Source organism: Quercus lobata, chromosome 5 (assembly GCF_001633185.2).
Source record: "Quercus lobata isolate SW786 chromosome 5, ValleyOak3.0 Primary Assembly, whole genome shotgun sequence".
NCBI lineage: Eukaryota > Viridiplantae > Streptophyta > Magnoliopsida > Fagales > Fagaceae > Quercus > Quercus lobata.
Window position 1 is genome coordinate 88,365,056 of NC_044908.1, and position 22,141 is coordinate 88,387,196.

The following is a 22,141-nucleotide window of genomic DNA, read 5'->3' on the forward strand; positions in this document are numbered from 1 at the left end:
TTCTATCTTCCTCTCCATTTATCTGTTGGTATGGATGTCACTCATGATTCAGATCACTTACAAGGCTCACTAAGCTAGTAGCAGAACCAGTGTTCGAAGTAATATGCATGAAGAATGGTGTTGAATGCAACAGTGAAGAGTATTATAGTGATGATGATCTGAAAGATGGCTTCCAATTTCATTCTTAATAGCCTTATGTTTACATTGAAGGTTTGCATTTTTTTTCTTTGGACTTGGAAGTGTCTTGATCATGTATTTATGGTGACTGTTCATAAAGACCTTTGTTGTTTAGATATCACATCTTTCTTTTGCAGCCCAAGTGTCCATACTATTTCTGGAGTTTGTGCACCGTCTGCTATAACCTCTGGGTGCTAATAATGCGTACTTAATGTAGCATAGGTAACTATATATTCTTCTTCTTTTCTCATATGGTGCTTTTCTGTTAGCTTTTTAAGTCATCCTACCAAGCGGTCATCTATGTTTAAAATCATTTTGGATTGTGGGTAAAGTGTAGATTAGTAGATTTCAAAATCAACTTTAGCATCTTTCTTAACTGCACAATCCCTTCTGGAAAAGTGGCTATGCATAATCGGTTGATCTTTTATATCACAGGACACCATAGTGATGTCCTGCCATAGGATCTAATTCATTTTTTGGCCTATTGGGAACCATGCTTTCTGAGCTTCTAACTGGACAATCTATGCAAATAAGGTAACATATTCTTTTTGCCCTTATGTCTTGGGCTGGTAAAAGTCACAAATTTGTCCTGGCAAATAGGTTTTGACTCCTGAATATTCAGTGTGCAGCACTTGTAAGTTGTAACTCTGAAGCTCTTATTGCCATAAATTTGTCCCTTGGATTTCTTCCTCGTGTGGTTGATTCTGCTCATATTGGAGGATTCCTGTCAGGATTTCTCCTTGGCTTCGTTCTTTAGGTCTGCAAATCTTCATGCATCATCATAAGAAATAAAGCAGAAATCCAGGCACAAGTGCTATCGATACCTGTTATAGGATTACAGCTTTAGACCTTTAGTGTCTTAATTCGAGGGTAATTAACTTGAACTTTCTCTGAATTCTCAACTTCTAGTTTAAGTATGTACTGTGGAAAAATGATCCAGCCTTGGCTAACCTTTTTCTTTTCTTTTATTTTATCTACCCCCAAAAATTGGCAGATATGCATAAGGATGTATTGAGCTTATTAACGATCAGAAGCCGCATAGCCATGCAATCTGCCTTTCTAGATCATCAAGCACCTGAATGATTGTGTCAGTCTATTTGCCTACCTTCAAGCTTTGCAAGTATAACAAAATGACTTTTTTATGGATGCACATACCGCTGTTTTCAAGTGTAAGGCAAGTAGGGACTTGCGTACTTTGATAAAGGATCTTGGTAGATTGTGCAGCCACTACTTTCATACTCATGGCCTGGATACCTTACCGTTAGTATTGCACAACTGCATTGTACAAACACTAGGGGTTGTACATTTTTATATACATTATTATGCCATTCTCATAATACTTTTAAAGTATTTTTCATGTATATTATTATAAATCAATCCAACAATCCCTCATATTTAATTCTCCCAAATGGGGAATTTGAAGAGGTAGGGGAGGGGATGGGAGCCATTTGTATTGAAAAAATTTTAATTGTCAATCTTGCTCTTATGATATCAGTTTATATTTATTTCTTTGAATTTCATTTTCCTCATCCATCCTCTCCCTACTTAATTTTTAAAACATTTAAATAAAGGGAAGAGGAAGAGGTGCTTTTTTCCCTTCCCTATACTTAATTTTTAAAGCTTCCAAATCTGTTTCCCTTCCCTCCTCTCCTTTCTCTCCTTACCCTCCACTCGCTTCTCCCGTCAAGCTTCCAAACACATTGTAAATGGCTAATGCAAATACAATTCAAATGTTGCTGGTCCTACTTCAGTGTTGTTGTGTGGACGGTGGACCTTCTGTTTCCATTAGTTCATGAAAAAATGGTGCCCTTGAACTTTTAATTTGTGTAATGTTATATTTATGATGAATTAAAGGAAATTACATATGTAGGATTTTATATTTATTTATTTTATGAGTATATATGTAGGTTTGTGAGTTGGTTAAATAGTGGAACTCATCACTTTTTGGATCTTGATTCATTACTTGCAGGCCAATTACTTATGATCAATTATACAATTTTTTAAAGAGCGTTCCGTTCTTCTTAGTTTGATACTTTTTATTTGCAATGTTTAATTTCCACAAGAAGAATTTTAACTAAGGTCATTGCCCATCTGTATGGGCAAAACATCAACTCTTTTTTGGCTGAATAAATACTTTATTGATCAATCCCCTTCAGTACTTTTTTAACTAGAATTTTATTTTATTTTATTTTTAATGAGAAACTGTCACATCACCCGTTAACTAAATAAAATATGAAGATTAAAACTCACTAATACTTGCCATTGTTATTTATTTATTTATTTATTTAAAAAAATGAGATGTTCAGTTAAAAAAAAATACTGAAGATAAGCCAGACTCCTCTAATTCAGACTCCTCTAATTTAATCGTTTGATTCATTACCATTTTTAGCCTTCAAGTGATTTTACCTTTGGTTTTTTCACTCCGTGAATAAATGCTGGTCTATGTATGGGTTTATTTATGGTTTACTTCCTTTACTATTTATCCATGAATATTATTGTACTTGAACATGGACTAAGTAACTTCCCAATTAAATAATTTGTTAAACTTATTAAAATTAGTAGTAAGTCGTACTAAGGGTCTAAACAACATTGTTTAAACTTTGACTTTGCCATCAACTACTTTTTGGATTGAGACTACTGTGGTTGCATCAACAACTTTCTTAAAGACACAACTTTGTCTCAATTTGTAGAAGTTACAGGTTTAGAGTGGTAGACAATTGCTTTTACATAGACCCACTACTCACATTGTTTTTATTTGCATAACTTACAACCTGTTACTCCAACAAATAGTGTAAAAATTTATGGCTAATGTTGTGTTCCTAGACTTATTCTTGCACCAATTACAATGATAAGTGTATCAATTATTAAAACAAGTCATGTTAGATATATTATGGTCAAGAGACTCAAACAAATTGTAGGTTGATCATATATTTACGTGTGCGAAGTTAGCTTAAGGTTCTCTAGTGTATAAACGTTACATTGGATTCATTGTAAGATCAAATATTTAATATTAGAGATGAATCTATTAAGTCCTTCCTGTTATAGTGTAGGCATAACCATGTTAAAATTTTCGGACTTCTACACCTTTTTTTTTTTTTTGGTAGAAATTTTCGGACTTCTACACTTTTTATATATATTTGAAAGGTAGATATAGAGTGAGTGATGGGGTTAATTTGCACCAAATACATTAAAAATTAAAAAGGATGCGATTTCGGTTGGGAGATCACTTTGTACCGCTCTTTTCTCGCTTTCAATTACTCAACAACTTTCAAATGAAATTATAGCCAACTAGATCCGACCTGTGTTGTCTGCAAATTAAATCTTCCATCAAACCCATAAGTTCGCATGACCATGGCTTGATCTCGCTCAACCAAGTTCTTCATTCTTGCAAGGTAAACAGAAGCTTTAACTTTCAACCCTTATTACCATAATATACGAAATATAATTTTATAATCCAAATTAAATAAAAAAATAAAAATAAAAAGTTGTCACATAATTAGCCAATACTAAAACTCCTAACTTTCATTCTTGCAAGGGCTCGATTTATTGCTAAAAAATTGTATTGGCTGGAAATATGGTTTTTTTTTTTTTTTTTTTCTAAAGATGGAAAAATATACACCCACCGTAACTACTGTAATTGATACAATCATAATACTGATAATAGTCTCAACCAAAACTAAAACAAACAGTTTTTTTTTTTTTTACAAGGTAAAAAATCTACTTTAATCTAATTTAAGTGTGCATTTGGACGCGCTTCCCAAATGCACGTTTTGTGTTTTCTTTTTTTTTTTTTTTTTGGTACGCGTTTGAGAGACCAACACGGCTACTGTTCATGAATAGTAGCCGCAAAGTTTGACTTTTTTTACCTTTTCAGCACAAATTTTACTGTTTACAGACTCACAAATTTCACTTTTCAACAACTTTTTCATTAAAAATGGGTCTTACGGTACTATTTACACATTTAAAAATTATTTTACTACAGTCTTTTTCAGTTTTCAGTTTCAATTTTCAGCTGTATCCAAACGAACCTTAAATATATATGGGTGTAAAATTCCCTCTTAGAGAAATTTGAACCCTGATCCTTGCCCCACCACCCCACAAAAACTTTGCATTTGTAATTGTGCAATGACTATCACGCTAAGGGTGCACGATGAACATGGTTTTAAAAATCAGATCGGGCAAAACTGGATTTGCCTCTAATTCCCAATTTAACACAAATTTTGACCTGTTATTGGGTTTTTTTAAGACCGGACTAGTGGCCATTCCCCGTTCAATCGGCCAGCCCGGTCCGATTTTTAAAACTATAATGGCGGACGAAACAATTGTTAATGGCCTATAAAATGTCCCATTGATTGCTAAGAATCTGAAAAGGATGACAATGTGCTGTAATTGAATTGTTGATGTAACCATAATAGTCTCAACTGAAAGACTAGTTTGATGACCTAGACAAAGTTGAAGGAGGAATTTATTGCCAAAAACAAAAAAGAAAAAGAAAAAAATCGTAAGATTATTCACCTACCACTGTTATTGAAGCAACCACAACAGCCTCAACCGAAAGAGTAGTTGATGGCCTAGACATAGTTGAAGGAGGTCTCAGCGATTCCTATAATCTGTAGGTCTCCTGGTGTATGTCAGGTAGCTCATTTCTCTCCAATATTACAAAGAAAAAAAAAATCAGTCAAATCAAGATTATAAACACCAAGAATTCGGTTTAGTTGCCCAATATTTGATACCAAAACTTATGAATATGCATAATCTTTTTTGAAAAACACTGTTTGTATATTTGAAATTACCCTTTGCTCATATTATAGCGGTGTACAGTATATGTCAAGTGGTTTCAAAAGTATGTAAATTGCTTGGGTTAGTGGCAAAATTGTGGATAATATTGCTCAAGTGTTAATAATAGAAGCATAATATACTATCAAGAATATAAACAATGCTTATAATCTTTCATAACAAACCTTAAACCTCCTCCGGTTCTTTTTCTTTTTCTTTTTTTCTTTTTTTTTTTGCTGTCTCTCTCAACGATAATTATCTCACGGAGATGGAGGGGACCCACTATATTGTTGAGCAGTAGCCTTGTCTTACAAATTGACAATAGCTCCATAGGCAAAGCTCCATATACGCCAGAATAACGAAGTGTTGGTATTAATGATCTTTTGGCCTTAAAGACTAATTTGGTTAGTTTTAAAAAGTTTCAGACTTGATTGAAATTAGCACAAATATGTGAATGGAATTTACCCAAAAATAAAATACGGTAGTAAAATATTTTCCAAATCCTAACCATCATTGGTACATATATTTGTTTTTTTACTCTACTTTTTGCATGACTCAATTAATATGAGGCCCTCTATAGATTACTCATAGACTTTAGTAGCACAGCAATCTGTATTTTCTAGTATATATGTATGTGGTTTCTCCTTTCACCAAAGAATCACAACATCTTCCTATGGTTTTAAAAACTGAAATAATTAAAATATTCTAAAAATGTTTGGTACTCACTATTCAGTTTTTATTGGTTGAATTGGTTGTTTTAACGGTTAAACCATTGGGTTTTATGGTTTTTATCGGACTAGTTGAAGGACTGGTTCCTGTTTCCTCTTTGGCAGTTTGCTACTGATGATTTTGGTCATGCCCTTCATTATAAAATCTATAATTGTTTGTTATTATAGGTGGTGAATTTTGGTAATTAATTTAATTAGAATTTTAATAAGAAGTTCTTATAATAGTTACAAGATTTATGATTTCTTGTCTTTAGATAATTTTTTATTTAAAAAAATAAAAAAAAATAAAATAAACTCAAACCCACAAGACCAAGACAACTTCGGTTTGGTTCCCCTATATTTGATAGCTAAAATTATGAATGTGCACAATCCTTGTATATTTTATATTACCCTTTACTCATAATAACAGTGTACCGTATATGTTAAGCAATATTAAAAGTACGTAAATTACTTGGGTTAGTGAAAAAATTGTGTATAAGCAGATGAGTTATAAGATAATATTTCAGAAGTGTTATACAATCTTCTACCAGAAACTATAAGCTTGCTTAATATCAAAATAACATCAATAAGTTCACTTTGAGAAGCAGTTGTTTCAATATTTAATTTAACCATAGCTTAAATTAAATGACTAGTGCAACTAATTAAAATTGAAGTGTTGCTTTTGTTGGTCCTGCTTCCTCCTCTGCTGCTTTCTCTATTTTCATGAAAATGAGTGCCCTTCAACTTTGTGCAATTGTGTCCGTTTCCATAGCCTAGAAGCATGGTCCCATGTACTTATCAAAGCTGTCCTAATAATGCAACTTTTTATTTTTTTATTTTTTTTAAATTTTATATAAGATAAAATTTCTTCTCTAGTCTAACCTAAATGTATATGTATGTGAAGTTCCTCCTTAGAGACTTGAATCCTGGCATTTACCCCCCACACCCTACAATCATTTATATTTGTGGAGTGACCATCGCATCAAGGATGTGCAATGATTAATAATGCAACTTATTAATTGTTGTTGTTTTTTTTTTTTTAAGGATATATATATATATGGTTAGACGAAATGTCAAATAAAAGACTTCAAAATTTTCTAACTTTATTTTTTATGTAATTTTTATATTTACTAGAGAATATATTTTTTGTAGTTATGATAAGAAATATGGTTTCCCTTGTCAGAGTTTGACTAGTGTAAAGCTAGAAGTATAAGAAATACTGTGGACCTGAATTGTAGCTTCCATTTTGGAAACAATCCTTTTTTTTTTTTTTTTTTTTTTGTAAAAAAATGAAGCTAAAAGGACTAGGATTTAAAAATTAATTTCACTTTTAATTTTTAATTAATTATATATTGAACCACATTATTGGGGCACGCACCTATTACTGTCTCATGGACAAACATGCTGCAACTTGATCGCACAATTTTTTGTGTTTGATTTTATGTTTTACTAGTTATTTATTTGATTTGATTTTAAATTATAATATTTTTATAAAAAATCAAATAAATATATGACATATTATAATTCGTGAAATATAAATTAGATTATGAAAAATATTACTAAGTATTTGTTTAGGTTAACTACCAGTAATTTGAAATGTTCCAACATGTTACCACTTGACTTGGAAAGGTTTTTTAAAAGGAAACGAAAAAAAAAGAGGATCTATTCATGTTGCCGCTACCTTATAAGAAGCTGAAATGAGAAATCGCGAAGCACAAACTCAAGCGCACTATTCCTAATTTCTACTTTCGGAATCACTTTCTGTTCATTTCTTGTATTGTCAATCCATCTTAACATTCAGTCTCTGGGCTGGAGATTTGGGTGCCAAAGTTTGGTTTAGATATTTGAAATGTTAATTTTATTCACTAAAAAGATAATAAATTATTTAATATTAATAATTACTTGAAATTAGAAAGAAGAAAATGACAAGTTGAAATCAATTTGGGTAGGTGAACAGTGAAATATTTGTATCTATTGAATAATAATGTTTGTCCATGATTTGTATTTAATTATTTTATACAAAAAAATAAAAAAATCATAAGGAGAAAAATGATTTAAAAAAAGAAAAGAAAAAGAGTATGGTATGGCTGATGAGGCGACTCAATAAGAGTATAGCAACATTAAAAGCTATGTCTCAACTTTTAAATATATATAAATTAGTTGCTAACTGGTGCAATGAATGGAAATAACTACCGAATGAGCTTCAAGAAAAAAAAAAAAAAAGACATTATTTTTTAGTTTGACTAGTAAGCAAAAATATATGAAATTTATAAAATAAAATAAAAAACAATGTTGTAAAAAATGGCACAAAGTTTTATTAGTTAGGCAAAAGAAAAAAATGTTGTTTTATTAATTAGTAGTTTTTTGTGAAAACAATATATGTCAACACTATTAATTAATAATTGAGTGAAAACAATATAGGTATACATAAGATAGTTTGTAATATATATGTCGAAAGATGCCTATTAAAAGGTTATAACTCTTCAAATTTGATATACCAAAAGGTACCTATTGAAAAGTTATAACCTTTCATATTGAATATACCAAAAAATACCTATTGATCGAAAAAGTGTTTATCTAGTGAAAATGTGCTTATTAGTCGAAAATGTGTCTATTTAATGAAAATACACCTATTGAATGAAAATGTACTTATTGAATGAAAAGTTGTCTATTGACCGAAAATGAAAAATGAAAATGCATAATTTTTCGATGTTTTTAAATATATACGTGACATTAATTTATATAATTACATGACACAATGAAAAGTGGTCCACAAAAAGTCAAACATTTTGTTTTTATGTTACATAAATGAATGTAAAAAAAAAAAAAAAAAAAAAAAAAAGGGACATTAGAGCATAATTAAGTGAATAATCGTGGCAGCTCTGCCTAGATTCAATAGTTCCAACACTAGTATTTGTCTATTTGACTAGTTAGGCAATAAGGTTATCCATTACTATAACTGAGCTAGTATTTGCTTTTTGACGCTAGTTTTTTCACTCAATTATTTTGAGCCCCTCTACAGCCTTTATTAGCACTAGCACAGCCACTACTTTTAATAAAGGAATCCAAAGCTGTCCTTATAATGGAACTCATAAAAAAAAACTGTTGATAAACGCCAATTTTCAGCCAACTACTTTTACTAACGGAATCCAAAGCTGTCCTAATAAATTAATAATGGAACCCATCAATATTATAAAAAATTTGGTGGTCATAGTAGTACTCTTAAAAGAATATTAAAGGGGCAAAGTGCATGACTCAATTAATACGAGGCCCTCAGTAGCACAGCAATCTGTATTTTCTAGTATATATGTATGTGGTTTCTTCTTTCATCAAATAATTACATCAACTTCCTTTGGTTTTAAGAACTAAAATGGCTAAAACAATCTAAAAAGGTTTGGTATTTAGTTTTTATCGGTTGAACTGACGATTTCTATGGTTAAACCATTGGGTTTTATGGTTTTTGTTGGACCAATTGAAATTCCGGTTCCTATTTCCTCTTTGGCAGTCTGCTACTGATTTTGGTCATGCCCTTCATTATAAATTATATAATTGTTTGTTATTATAGGTGATGAATTTTGGTAATTAATTTAATTAGAATCCTAATAAGAAGCTCTTATTTACAAGATTTGTGATTTCTTGTCTTTAGATAATTTTTTTATTATAAAAAAAAAAAAAATTTAACCCACAAGATTGTAAACACCAAGACTACTTCAGTTTAGTTCCCTTATATTTGATAGCTAAAGTTATGAATATGCACGATCCTTTTATGAAGGACATGATTTGTATATTTTATATTCCCTTTGCTCATAATAAGTAATAATGGTGTATCGTATATGTTAAAGTGGTTTCAAAAGTATGTAATTGCTTGGATTAGAGGGAAAATTATGTATAAGCAGATGACTTATAAGATAATATTTCCCGAGGATTATCAAAATAATATTTCCCGAGTGTTAATAATCTTCTCCCAGTAACTCTAAGCTTGCTTAATATATATAGTATCATAATATCAATAAGTTCACTTTGAGAAGTAGTTGTTAATTCAAGTCTCATGTTTCAGTCTTTTGTCCGAACCTGTAACCAAATCATCATATAGCTTAAATTAAATGACTAGTGCAACTAAAATTGAAGTGTTGTTTGTTGGTCCTGCTTCATTCCCTGTTCCTGTGTGGACGGAGGACCTGCTGCTTTCATGAAAATTAAAGCCCTTCAACTTTGTACAATTGTGTCTATTTCTGTAGCCTAGAAACATGGTCCCATCATCCACGCACATTTTTGTAGGGAAACACTTTTCTGGAGGAGAAGGCACATATTAGCCATGGCCCATGGCTTCTTTTCCTACAGAGGTGCATAATTCATAAATAGGCATTTGTCCAGTACCGCATTGATTTTAAAAATAATAATGATATTGCCCAGTATAAATATAACAAATTAGCAACGTTAAATGCTATGCATCTAATTTTATGTAATAAATATATAAATTGTGCAAGATCATACTATCAAACATTAAACATAATTGGAAAAACTAAGCTATTTGGTTTAATGTTCGAACATGTTACCATGCGACCACTTTTCCTAGAATAAGATTAAAGAAAGAAAAATAATTGACTGTGTTCGAACAAGTCTCAGTCAATCCACTGACGCTCGGTTGCAACTCTTTAAGGGAATAAATTTGCACCATTACCAATTTACCATCAACCATAACTTTTGGTGTAGTGGATAAGTGCTTGCCTTATCAATTGGTATTAGAGCTAAGTTGGGCTAAGTCTCAATCAGTGGCAACTCTAGATGTAAGTTAGATGGTCACAGGATCACCCTGACTAACATAAAAAATGTACATATACACTTGCAAAAAAATATATTATACGTTAAACTAACCTATTGTGACTATCCTAATAAAAATTTTGAACACTTTAACTTGAGAATAACAAAAATTTGGGTCCAACAAAAACAAGAGTAATGCTACTACATTCACAACATTTTTACAATAATTTCAAAAGTTGGTATTGATTCTAATTAAGCCAAGTATTAATATTATTTTTTTATCCACTAATAACAATTTTTTGCATAAAATTTATTGTAACAACCCTAGCTCAACTATGCGGTATTGTCCGCTTTGGCTTCATTAGGCCTCGTGGCTTTGCTTCTCCCCTTTAGCACAAAGGAAGGGAAAACACCTTGTTGCAATGAAGAGTGGCATCCCTCCTTACGGACCAAGTTTGGGACATTCACTTAAGCGATATGGAACTCAGCTTTTGTTAGGCCTCCAGACAATATCTACACAATTAGGGTGTAGTTATTACAAATGGTATCAAAGCTATGCTCTAACCAGAAGTGTGGGTCTTACATGCAAGGACTTGTATGCTCATAAGGGGGGCGGATTGTGAATGACTAAAGGGAGTGGCAATCTTGCTAAGTCCCACATCCCTTAGAAAAGCACATCGGGATGTGCTAAGGAGTGATTTCCCTTTTAATTTGTAAAGGTCTTTTCTCTACTCTATGGTGCAGCTTGAAATTTTGAAACTTTGATTTTCATTTTCTAGTGGTTTTTTTTTAGCATTTCTCTCTCAATTTCAAATTTCTATCAAGCTAAGCAATTGAATAATTGAATATCCAGTAAGTGAATATCAAATTTTCAATTATCCTAACCGTTGAAGCAATTGAATATCCAGTAAAAAAATAATTTCAATGCAGATTTAAAATATCAATAAGAGCAAGACCTTACTGAAGATTCACTTATATTTCACCTGTACTGATAAGGAAAGATTTACAAATTTTAGAATTTGAAAGGGATTACGAATTGGAAGAACATAAAGGACTACGAGTAGGAAATTCATTTGATCACATTTGCATTCTTGGTGAATCACTTGTTTACAACTGTTTTTGTCTTTTTGTGTCGGCAGAATCGTGTTTGTCAAATTTACCTGGAGATTCTGGCCTTTTACCCTTAATTTTTAAAAAAATTAGCAATATGTTCCTGTTTGCAAACTATATAGGAGCGTGCCCCTGTTTCGATACTCAATTATCCTAAAATCGAGTTCAATTAAATACTCGATTTGTAGAAAATCGAGTTATGCCCGATCAAACTTAAAAAAAATATTAAAAAAAAATTGCAAGGAACTCAAGTTTCAGGAAATCGAGTTCCATGTGAAAAAAAATTTTATAAGTGTAATCGCCCCATATTCAGTGAGCCCTATAGTGGCGTTTTTAAGCCCTATAGTGACGTTTTAAAGCCCTATAGTAGCGTTTTCCTGCAAATTTTTTTTCTAAGTGCAATCGCCCTGTTCTGGGAGCTCTATAGTGGCGTTTTTAAGGCCTATAGTGACGTTTAAGGGCCCTATAGCAGCGTTTTCCTGCAAAAATTTTTTCTAACTCCCCATAACAGGTTCATGGGGCCCTATAGTGGCGTTTTTAAGCCTTATAGTAACATTTTGGAACTCGACTTCCCTAAAATCGAGTTTCATGCTTTTTTTTTTTTTTTTTAGTTTTATTCGGCATAACTCGATTTTCTATGAATCGAGTATTTCATTGAAACTCGATTTTAAGTTAATCGAGTATCGAAATAGGGGCATATCCCTATATAGTTTCGAAATAGGGGTATATTACTAAATTTTTTAAAAATTAAGGGCAAAAGGCTAGAATCTCCAAATTTACCTTGGTGAAATGTTTTCACTTTTTGTTAGCTGTGGACTACTGTCACATACTTTTCAAGTTTGGTCATTGGTTAATTAGGTGAGTCTGTGAGTGGCGGGGAACCAAAGATAAAAATAAAAATAAATAATGGCATAGAGCTTTCAATCAATTAAAGCCAACGTGCAACCCGATGGCTTGGAATTTGGAAGCAGCCAGCCACGACAAATTTCCACTACATAATGGTCTTCAATTATTGTGAATAAAATTTTTACCTTAGCGTTCAAAAAAAACATAAAATATGATACTTTTTACTGAGAAAAGATTTTCCACATCCAAACCATCATGAGTACTTTTGTTTTTGTACTCTACTTTTTGCATGACTGATTATTACGAGGCCCTCTTTAGATTACTCATAGACTTTAGTAGCACAGTCAATCTGCATTTTCTAGTATGTATGTGGTTTCTCCTTCTTTTTTTTTTTTTTTTTTTTTTTTGGTTAACAGACGTTATATTCAACAAAAGAATAAATTTACATACTGGACACAGAGGCCAAAGTATTGGCTACCTGCTTATAACAGTACAGACCATTTCTATCAAATACAAGATATCTATATCATTTTCATTTTCATTTTCAAAAAAAAATACAAGATATCTATATAATTCATTCGAGGGGGCAACATCAAAGACAACAAAATCCTCTCTCATACAACATCCATTTTTAGCCAAAAAATCAACAGTGGTTTCTCCTTTCATCAATAAGTTAGATGGTTTTAAAAACTTAAATGATTAAAATATTGAAAAAAAGTTTGACATTTATTTTTGAAAAATGCTAACGAGTGCTCTTAGGGCACTGGTTAATAATTCATTTAAATAAAGTTTTTATCGGAAATGAAAAAAAAAAAGTAATTAATATTTTGATAGCTTTTTTCATTTCCCATAAAAGTGGTATAAAAAATTTCCTAAAATTGATTATTTAGCATGACCCTTTATTTTTTACGGTTAAAACACTGGGTTTTATGGTTTTTATAGAACTAGTTGAAGGTCCAGTTCCTGTTTCCTCTTTGACAGTCTGCTACTGATTTTGGTCATGCCTTTCATTAAAAAATCTATAATTGTTTGTTATTACAGGTGATGAATTTGAGTAATTAATTTTATTGGAATCTTAATAAGAAGTTCTTATTTACAAGATTTGTGATTTATTCTGTGTAAATAATTTTTATATAATATATATTAAAAAAAACAAAAACTCAAACCCACGAGATTATAAACACCAAGACTACTACAGTTTAATTCCCCTAAATTTGATAGCTAAATTTGTGAATATGCACAATCCTTTTATGAAGGATATGGTTTGTATATTTTATATTACCCTTTGCTCATAATAAGTAATATATAACGGTGTATCGTATATGTTAAAGTGATTTCAAAAGTACGTAAATTACTTGGGTCAGAAGAAAAATTCTGTATAAACAGATGACTTATAAGATAATATTTCTGATGTGTTAATAATTATTAATCTTCTCCAGCTAACTGTACGTAAAGCTTGCTTAATATATATCATAATATCAATAAGTTCACTTTGAGAAGCAGTTGTTAATTCAAGTCTCATGTTTGTCAGTCTTTTGTCCGGACCTGTAACCAAATCATCATATAGCTTAAATTAAATGACTAGTGCAACTAAAATTGAAGTGTTGTTTGTTGGTCCGGCTTCATTCCCTGTTCTTGTGTGGACCTGCTGCTTCCTCTATGTTCATGAAAATTAATGCCCTTCAACTTTGTACAATTGTGTCTGTTTCTGTTGCCTTGAAACATGTAGCACGTTTTTGTAGGGAAACACTTTTCTAGAAGAGAAGGCACATTAGCCATGGCCCATGACATCTTTTCTTGCAAAGGTGCATAATTCATATATAGGCATTTGTCCACTGCTGCATTGATAGAAAAAATAATAATGATATTGCTCATTATAAACATAACAAATTAGCAAAATCAAATGCTACACTTCCATTTGTATATAATAAATATATAGATTGTGCATGATCCTACTATCAAACCTTGAACATAATTGGAACAATTAAGCTATTTAGTTTAATGTTTGAACATGTTACCATGCAATCACTTTTCCTAGAATAAGATTAAACAAAGAAAAAAAATTGACCATGATCGAACAAGTCTTAGTCAATCATTGATGCTAGATTGCCATTTTTTAAGGGAATAAATTTGCACCCTTACCATCAACCATAACTTTTGGTGTAATTGATAGGTGATTGGTCCTATCAATTGGTATTAGAGCCAGGTCACGAGTTTGACTCCGTTGTTGTGCATGTGCAGTGTTGGGGGTAGGATTGTTGGGCGGAGACCTAATGGATCAAGTCCAACATCCTGCAAAGGTAAAGGCTAGGTCGGGACAGGTCTTAGTCAATTCGTTGACGCTGGGCTGCCACCCCTTAAGGGAATAAAATTAAACCCTTACCATTAGCTATAGTTTTTAGTGTAGTAGGTAAGCGATTGATCCTATCAGACTGGATCCTTGGGTTTATGCCAACAATCAAGGTTAACGACTTTCTATCCTTATCCTTTACATTTGATTTTTTTAATGCTTGATTTATATCAAGACCATCACAATGCAAATAAAGACATTATGAAAATGTTGTAAGATATATATATATATATATATTTTTTTTTTGGGAATTGACTTTTTCCTATACTAAATTCTACTTGATGGTTTTCTAAAATATAAAAAGTAAGAAGCTCCACTTGATGGCTCCTATAAATAAGATGGTTGTCCCTAAGTATATATTTATTATCCTCTACTGAACTTTACTTTCTTTTTATTTTTATTTTTTAAGAACTGTAACATGTCTTAATTTAAGTATTGAATTTCTTATATTTTCTATCGAAAAAAAAAAGGAGGAAAGAAACCAAAGAAACGAAAACATGTTCACTGAGGAAGCTACAAGGACTATTCTTGGCATAAATCCTATTCCTATTTATTTTTGTAAATATTGAAGCTAGAAGGACTAGGATTTAAAATGTAATTTCACTTTTAGTTTTTATTTAAGTATATATTGAACCACATTATTGGGGCATGCACCTATTACCATATTGCTACTTGTTCGTTAACTATTTTATAAGAAAAGTCAAAATAAATACAAAAAATATTATAATTTGTGGAATATAAATTGGAACATAAAAAAATGTATTGGAAGTTTGGAATACAAAAGATAGTACAAAATATTTGTGTTCGTTAAGTGCCAGTAATTTAAAATGTTCCAACATGTTACCACTTGACCACTTAATTGCTTAGAAAAGATTTTGTGGGTTCCAGCCTTCCAGGCAGCTCAATTAGTGAAATCTGTAATAATTGAATGGATATACGACTAATTAATTTAAAAATAATTGACAAATAAATTAAACTAGAGTTGATCATATAAGACAGCTTTAAGAGAAGAGTTCCATAACAAAATGTTATAGCATTTTTATAACAAGTGTCCATCTACCATAAATCAACATAAAATATAATAAAATTATATTAATATACATTACAACTCAAATAAAAAATATTTTAAAATTATAATGAGATTTGGTTGTATTACTAGATTTCTTCTTGACCTACCGCTCTTGAAGAATTGTTTCACTCGTTGGTTTTTATATTTTTATGAACACTCATTGGTTAATTAGGTGAGTGGGAAGGAACCAAAAAAAAATAAAATAAAAAAATGGCATAGAGCTTTCAATATCAAAGCCAACGTGCAACTCGTTGGGTTGGAATTTGGAAACAGCCAGGCACGACAAATTAACCCCTACATAATGACCTTCAATTATTTGAAGGCCCACTCTATGGACATTATTATTACCAGTACCACAGACAATATCAAGGGCCTGTCGCGCGTTTTACTTTTTTTAAAATAAAGTAATGGCTTGCAGGTGCTTTCAATTCATACCAGCCAACGTTATGTGGACAAACTCTGCCCTTGTAATTTGTAGGGTCTTAAATTTTATTGTAAATCAAATTTTTACCTTAGCGTTAAAAAAATAAAAATAAATAAAGGGTAAATTTCTTTATAAATCTTGAGGTTTAGATTAATGTCAATAAAATTTAAGATTTTTCAAAACTTATTTAAGAACTGTAACATGTCTTAATTTAAGTATTGAATTTCTTATATTTTCTATCGAAAAAAAAAAGAGAGGTCAGAAACCAAAGAAACGAAAACATGTTCACTGAGGAAGCTACAAGGACTATTCTTGGCATAAATCCTATTCCTATTTATTTTTGTAAAAAATTGAAGCTAGAAGGACTAGGATTTAAAATGTAATTTCACTTTTAGTTTTTATTTAAGTATATATTGAACCACAGTATTGGGGCATGCGCCTATTACCAAATTGTAATCCGATCGTTAACTATTTTATAAGAAAAGTTAAATAAATACAAGACATATTATAATTTGTGGAATATAAATTGAAACATAAAAAAATGTATTGGAAGTTTGGAACACAAAAAATAATACAAAATATTTGTATTCGTTAAATGCCAGTAATTTAAAATGTTCCAACAGGTTACCACTTGACCACTTAGTAGTTTGGAAAAGATTTTGTGAGTTTCAAGCAGCTCAATTGGTATTTCTAATAATTGCATAGATCTACGACTAGTTTACTTAAAAATTATTGACAACTAAATTAAACTAGAGTTGATCATTAAGACGGCTTTAAGAGAAAAGTTCTCAAACAACCATAACACAATGTTATAGCATTTTTATAGCATAGATCAACATAAAATAAAATAAAATTATATTGATATACACTACAACTCAAATCAAAAATATTTTAAAATTATAATGAGATTTGATTGTATTACTAGATTTCTTCTTGAACTACCGTTCTTGAAGACTTGTTTCACTCGTTGGTTTTTTTTTTTTTTTAAATTTGTTTTTATGAACAATCATAGGTTACCTAGGTGAGTGGGGAGGAACCAAAAAAATAATATTAAATAATGGCATAGAACTTTCAATCAATTAAAGCCAACGTGCAACTCGTTGGGTTGGAAATTAGAAACAGCCAGGCACGATAAATTTCCTCTACATAAATGACCTTCAATTATTTTAAGGCCCACTCTATGGACGTTATTATTACCAGTACCACAGACAACAGCAAGGACCTGTCACGTGTTTTACTTTTTTAAAAATAAAGTAGTGGCTGGCAAGTGCTTTCAATTAATATCAGCCCACGTTATGTGGACCAACTCTGCCCTTGTAATTTGTAGGGTTTTAAATTTTATTGTGAATCAAATTTTTACCTTAGTGTTAAAAAAAAAAATAAAGGTTAAATTTCTTTTACAAATCTTGAGGATTAGGTTGATGTCAATCAAGTTCAAGTTTTTTCAATACTTAATAATTTAGTTCTTAAAGTTAATTTATTTCCTTAAAATCGTTAGGTCAGTTAGTTATTTTTCTTAACTATTTTAGAAACTAAGTTAACTTTAAGAACTAAATTGATTTTATAAAATGCTATGACATGTTAACTTTAATAATAAAACAATTTGATATAAAATCTTAGAAAACAAATTAATAAGATCAATAACAAAAGTAGAAATTTGCTAATCTTAAAACTTAAAAAATTCCATTTAGATCTTAAAAAATTTAAAACAAATAAATCAAATGAGAGATCAGTGAATAATTATTGCTAGGCTGTGTATATTGAAAGGGTTATAACTTGTAGGACTGATAATGAAGATATCATACAATAATTTCAAAATATGAAATATCGTATAAAGTAATTATAAAACTTTATATATTATGGTTGTTGTTGTTTTTTTTTTTTTTTTTGGTGTGGTATCGATATATTCAACTTCTCTTTTATTTTAAATTATGTATAACTTATAATTTTTTATTGACCCTCCTAAAAAAAATCCTAAAATCACAATTACTTTATGCATGGAAAGGTACCTATTCAACTAGAAAGCCCTTAGCACCAATGTTTTATGGCTCTAAATATTACCAACTATTCCTTGGAACGGTTAAAAATCAGTAGATGATTTTGAGAATTATTAAAGAGGAAATAGAATATTTTAGCTATTCACTTATTCCTTAATCTTAATGATCCACATGATTCATACATGAATAAAAGTAATTAAATATAAGACCCTAGACATCCTTGGGTTTATGCCAATAATCAAGATCAACAACTTTCTACCTTTGTCCTTTACATTTTTTTTTTCTTTTCTAATTCTTGATTGATTATTTCCACTTGTATTAGTCTTTACAGATGCAATAAAATATTATTTTCATAACAAATTGAGTTATTAGACTAACTACCACATGTCAACATAAAATGATAATAAAAATGTCAACATAAATGGAGAGTTGGAGAGTTCTTTTAGAAGCGAAGGTGACGATGGGACCGCAACAAAGCTTGAAGAGAAAATCAAATTAGACACCGCCACTGCTGGTAAATAATTTTCTATACCATTAACATATTAGGAATTCATAACCCTATATTATATTTTGATCAGGAATCCATAACCCTATATTATATTAAATTTGATTAGGAATCCATAACCCTATATTATATTATAAATAATATTTTTTTTTTAGGGATTATTTGTTACCATGAAACTCATGGCTAAAAATTTGAATTTTTTCATTCCTCTTTTCCGAAAATTTTTTACTCGCTTTACAATTCTGAATTTTTATTACTCTCTTTATAATTCTTCAGTTTTTTTGGATTTAATTTTGTGAATTTTTATCTGGGTTCATGTGGCTACCGCTTAAAAACTTGATTTTAGTGTATAGTTTGGGGATTTAAATTCAAAATTCATAAGGATTTTTAATTTCTAATTCTTTCAGATTGTGTATTTGAAATTCTTTTATGATTCATATATTAGATATTGGGATTGGTATTGATGGTGGGATAGGTTTATATTGTCGAAAACAACATTTAGATAGTTTTGGTAATAGTTGATAGTATTTAGAGCATTCTCAAACCATTTTATCAAAAAACTACAGTAGCAGTAAATCAAACATATGGTACTTTATAGTAGGAATAAAAGTTAAGAATATTGAACTTTTTTGCTAGGAAGTTTATGACTGCCATAGTATCCTTTATATTGGAATCTCCCCATTCTTGAAATCCATCTCTTGTCCCACTGATATTTCCATTCTGTTATGACATTTGTTCTTAGTAATTTGTGCATCATGTATCTTAAAGAGCTTAATTGGGATCATAAATAAAACTGTCTTTTTAATATATATGGCAGGAAGTTAGAATATGGGAAAACTCATACTGCACTAGATAACATAAGTGCTCCATGAGCATTAGCTGCTCCTGGATGATAAAATGTTTGAGGTGATATTTGGCGAATTTGGAATTGGAAATGAGATCACGCTAGGCCCTACAAACACATTTTAATTGTAGAAGACACTTGACAGGAAGTTTAGATAGTATGCTTCCCACTGTGACATTTCAGCTAAAGCTGTGAATAGTCAATTCTTTGATTATCAAGCATCTATTTAAGTTATTAATAATGTAGAAAAATCTAAATCATCCATTTACCAATAAATGATTATGATTATGAGAACTTTATGACAAAGTTATCCTAGAAACTCTAGATTAGTTTGCTAATTGATGCAATGAGAGAAGATTAGGACTTTGGCAAAGTTACAAGACCTGTTGGATGTAGCTTCAATCTTTGCCATTGTTAAAATTCCTCTAAATAAGAAATACACCAGATAAGATTATGTGGGTAACAAATGCTCATTGCCCAAGAAAATAATATAGAACATTATCCCATTGCTTTCAACATTTTTCTCCTTCTTCCAATTCTAGAAAAAATACTTTGCATATTTTACCAAACAAGTCCACACGTTACACCAGAATGGCACACTAAATGCATTGAATGTACTAACATTGAATTTGAAAGACAATTATTTAGTTATACATTATATCAAACATGTCAGAGTGCTTGCAAATATTTTCATCACAAAAAGAATGATGACTTTGAAAGACAATTATTTAGCTAAACATTATATCAAACATGATGTGTTGTGACGTGCTAAAAAGTACTTCTCTTTGTATTGGACACTAAATGTGCAGCCATAACTTTTAATTTTTGCTTGAAAGGTGATCCACAATATTTTACCTATGAATAAGCTCAATCTTTACTGTAGGAAAATAATTTCATCATTCTCAAGTGAAATATGTGGGGATAGTGTAGAATCAGTGACACATGAAATATGGGAGTGCTCAAAAGCACTGGAAGTCTAGAGATCAACCATGATGTTTCCATAGGTATAGTGTTATTAGCAAAATGGGCATGTCATGGAGGTGGTGTTCATGCTGAATATAGCCTGGCTGTTATGGTACAATTGGAACCAAAGGTGGGTGAGTGAAGCTAGACAGCAATGAATTTGGTGCAGATAGCTTCTAATCTTGATATGGAAATTTATGGAAGCTTAGAAAAATAATCAGACAAGAGTGGTTGTTGAAGAGTGTAGATAGAGACCTCCTGTAGGTATCAGGTATGTATTGCAAGCTAATCAAGATCTAACATTTTAGATGGTTTTTTAGGATCATCAAGATCTATTATTACTTAAATTTTATAAATTTTTTCTGCTATTAGATAATGCAATGGGTCTGAATGATTGATAGGATGCTTTTAAACCCATATATAATGGCTGCATGATAATGATTTTTAGTTATTAGAGTTATGAAATTACTAGAAGTTAATTTGTAATATCGACATGTTTAATGTTGGTGATGCTCTTTTATTTGTCAGAATTGAATTGATATTACTATTTCATGACTAATACTACATTCTTACATGAAAGCATCTATTAGTGGAGAAGGTTTTGAATTGACTACGTAATTCAATTGAATGTACGTTGTATATTATGTTTGATAACATATATTTGCTAAATGAGCTTCTATTTGTTTCAAAGGAAAATTATTTATTTTCAACAAAAACAATTGTTTAACAACTTGCTCTGTTGGGTTAAATTGTTGTAGTTGGCTGCATATACTTTCATTCATAAGAGATGCTTAATTCAAGGGTTTTTCACCCCTGAGGGGCTAAGCAATTTACTTAGCACCCTGTTACTATGACTGACAAAAGAACCATAGTGACTAACCATCTTTGATCTTGTTGTTTGTAGCATCACAAATTCACAATGTTAATATTTCATGAAGGTCATTAAAATGGATATTAGCTGGTGTCATCTCATCATATACATATAATAAATGCAAAAAAGCTGGATTTGTTGGGTTTTCTTTGGTTTTCAATGCAACTAAGCAATGTAGCAGGTAGTTATGGATAAAGAGGTTGAACATGACCTAGGTGCTCTAGGAGGGTACCTATTTTATTTTTCCTTTTTGTATTCCTAAAAGGATTTAAATTCTAAACATCTATAGTTTTTGGTGGCATGATTTGTTTCCAATCTAAATTCCAGACCAAAAGGATTCTAATTTTGTTGGCAAAGTTCGGCCTCCTTTGCCTTCCTTTTTGCAAAAAATTTTTGTTGAGAACAATATACTCCTATGAAGCTGAAGTTAAAGCCTCAGTTGTTTCCAATTGATGATGGTACTCACAAAATGGTGAGAGATTAAAAAAAAAAAAAAAAAAACCTCTCCTTTTTGATAAGTGAGATTTAAAGTTAAAAAAAAAAAAAAAAAACAAAAAAACTTAAAGAGTAGCATATTCCTCACACAGGCTCTTTTTTTGTGCGTATATTGTTACTCTTTAATTGACTTGGTTGTTTGTAGTTCTTTTGGGCACTTATATATATATATATATATATATATATAGATAGATAGATATATATTACTTTGAATGATGCTTTGATGAACATTTTCTTTCACTCTTT

At 30.8% G+C, this 22,141-nt stretch overlaps 1 protein-coding gene across 15 annotated transcripts in view; it reads left to right on the forward strand.

The window, feature by feature from the left end:
- LOC115991876 (putative disease resistance protein RGA3) overlaps positions 1 to 22,141 on the forward strand; it is a 67,458-nt gene that overhangs the window by 24,562 nt on the left and 20,755 nt on the right. For 11 of the 15 annotated variants that reach the window (XR_004092353.1, XM_031115844.1, XM_031115840.1 and 8 more), the window contains 5 exons: positions 53 to 210; positions 315 to 399; positions 613 to 711; positions 800 to 1,047; positions 1,172 to 1,687. The exons of 2 other annotated variants lie outside the window; for them this stretch is intronic. The gene's annotated coding sequence lies outside the window, so the exon portion shown is untranslated. Of the gene's footprint in view, positions 1 to 52; positions 211 to 314; positions 400 to 612; positions 712 to 799; positions 1,048 to 1,171; positions 1,688 to 22,141 lie in introns of those variants that run through there. 2 more of the 15 variants (XM_031115851.1, XM_031115852.1) reach the window with 2 other exon arrangements.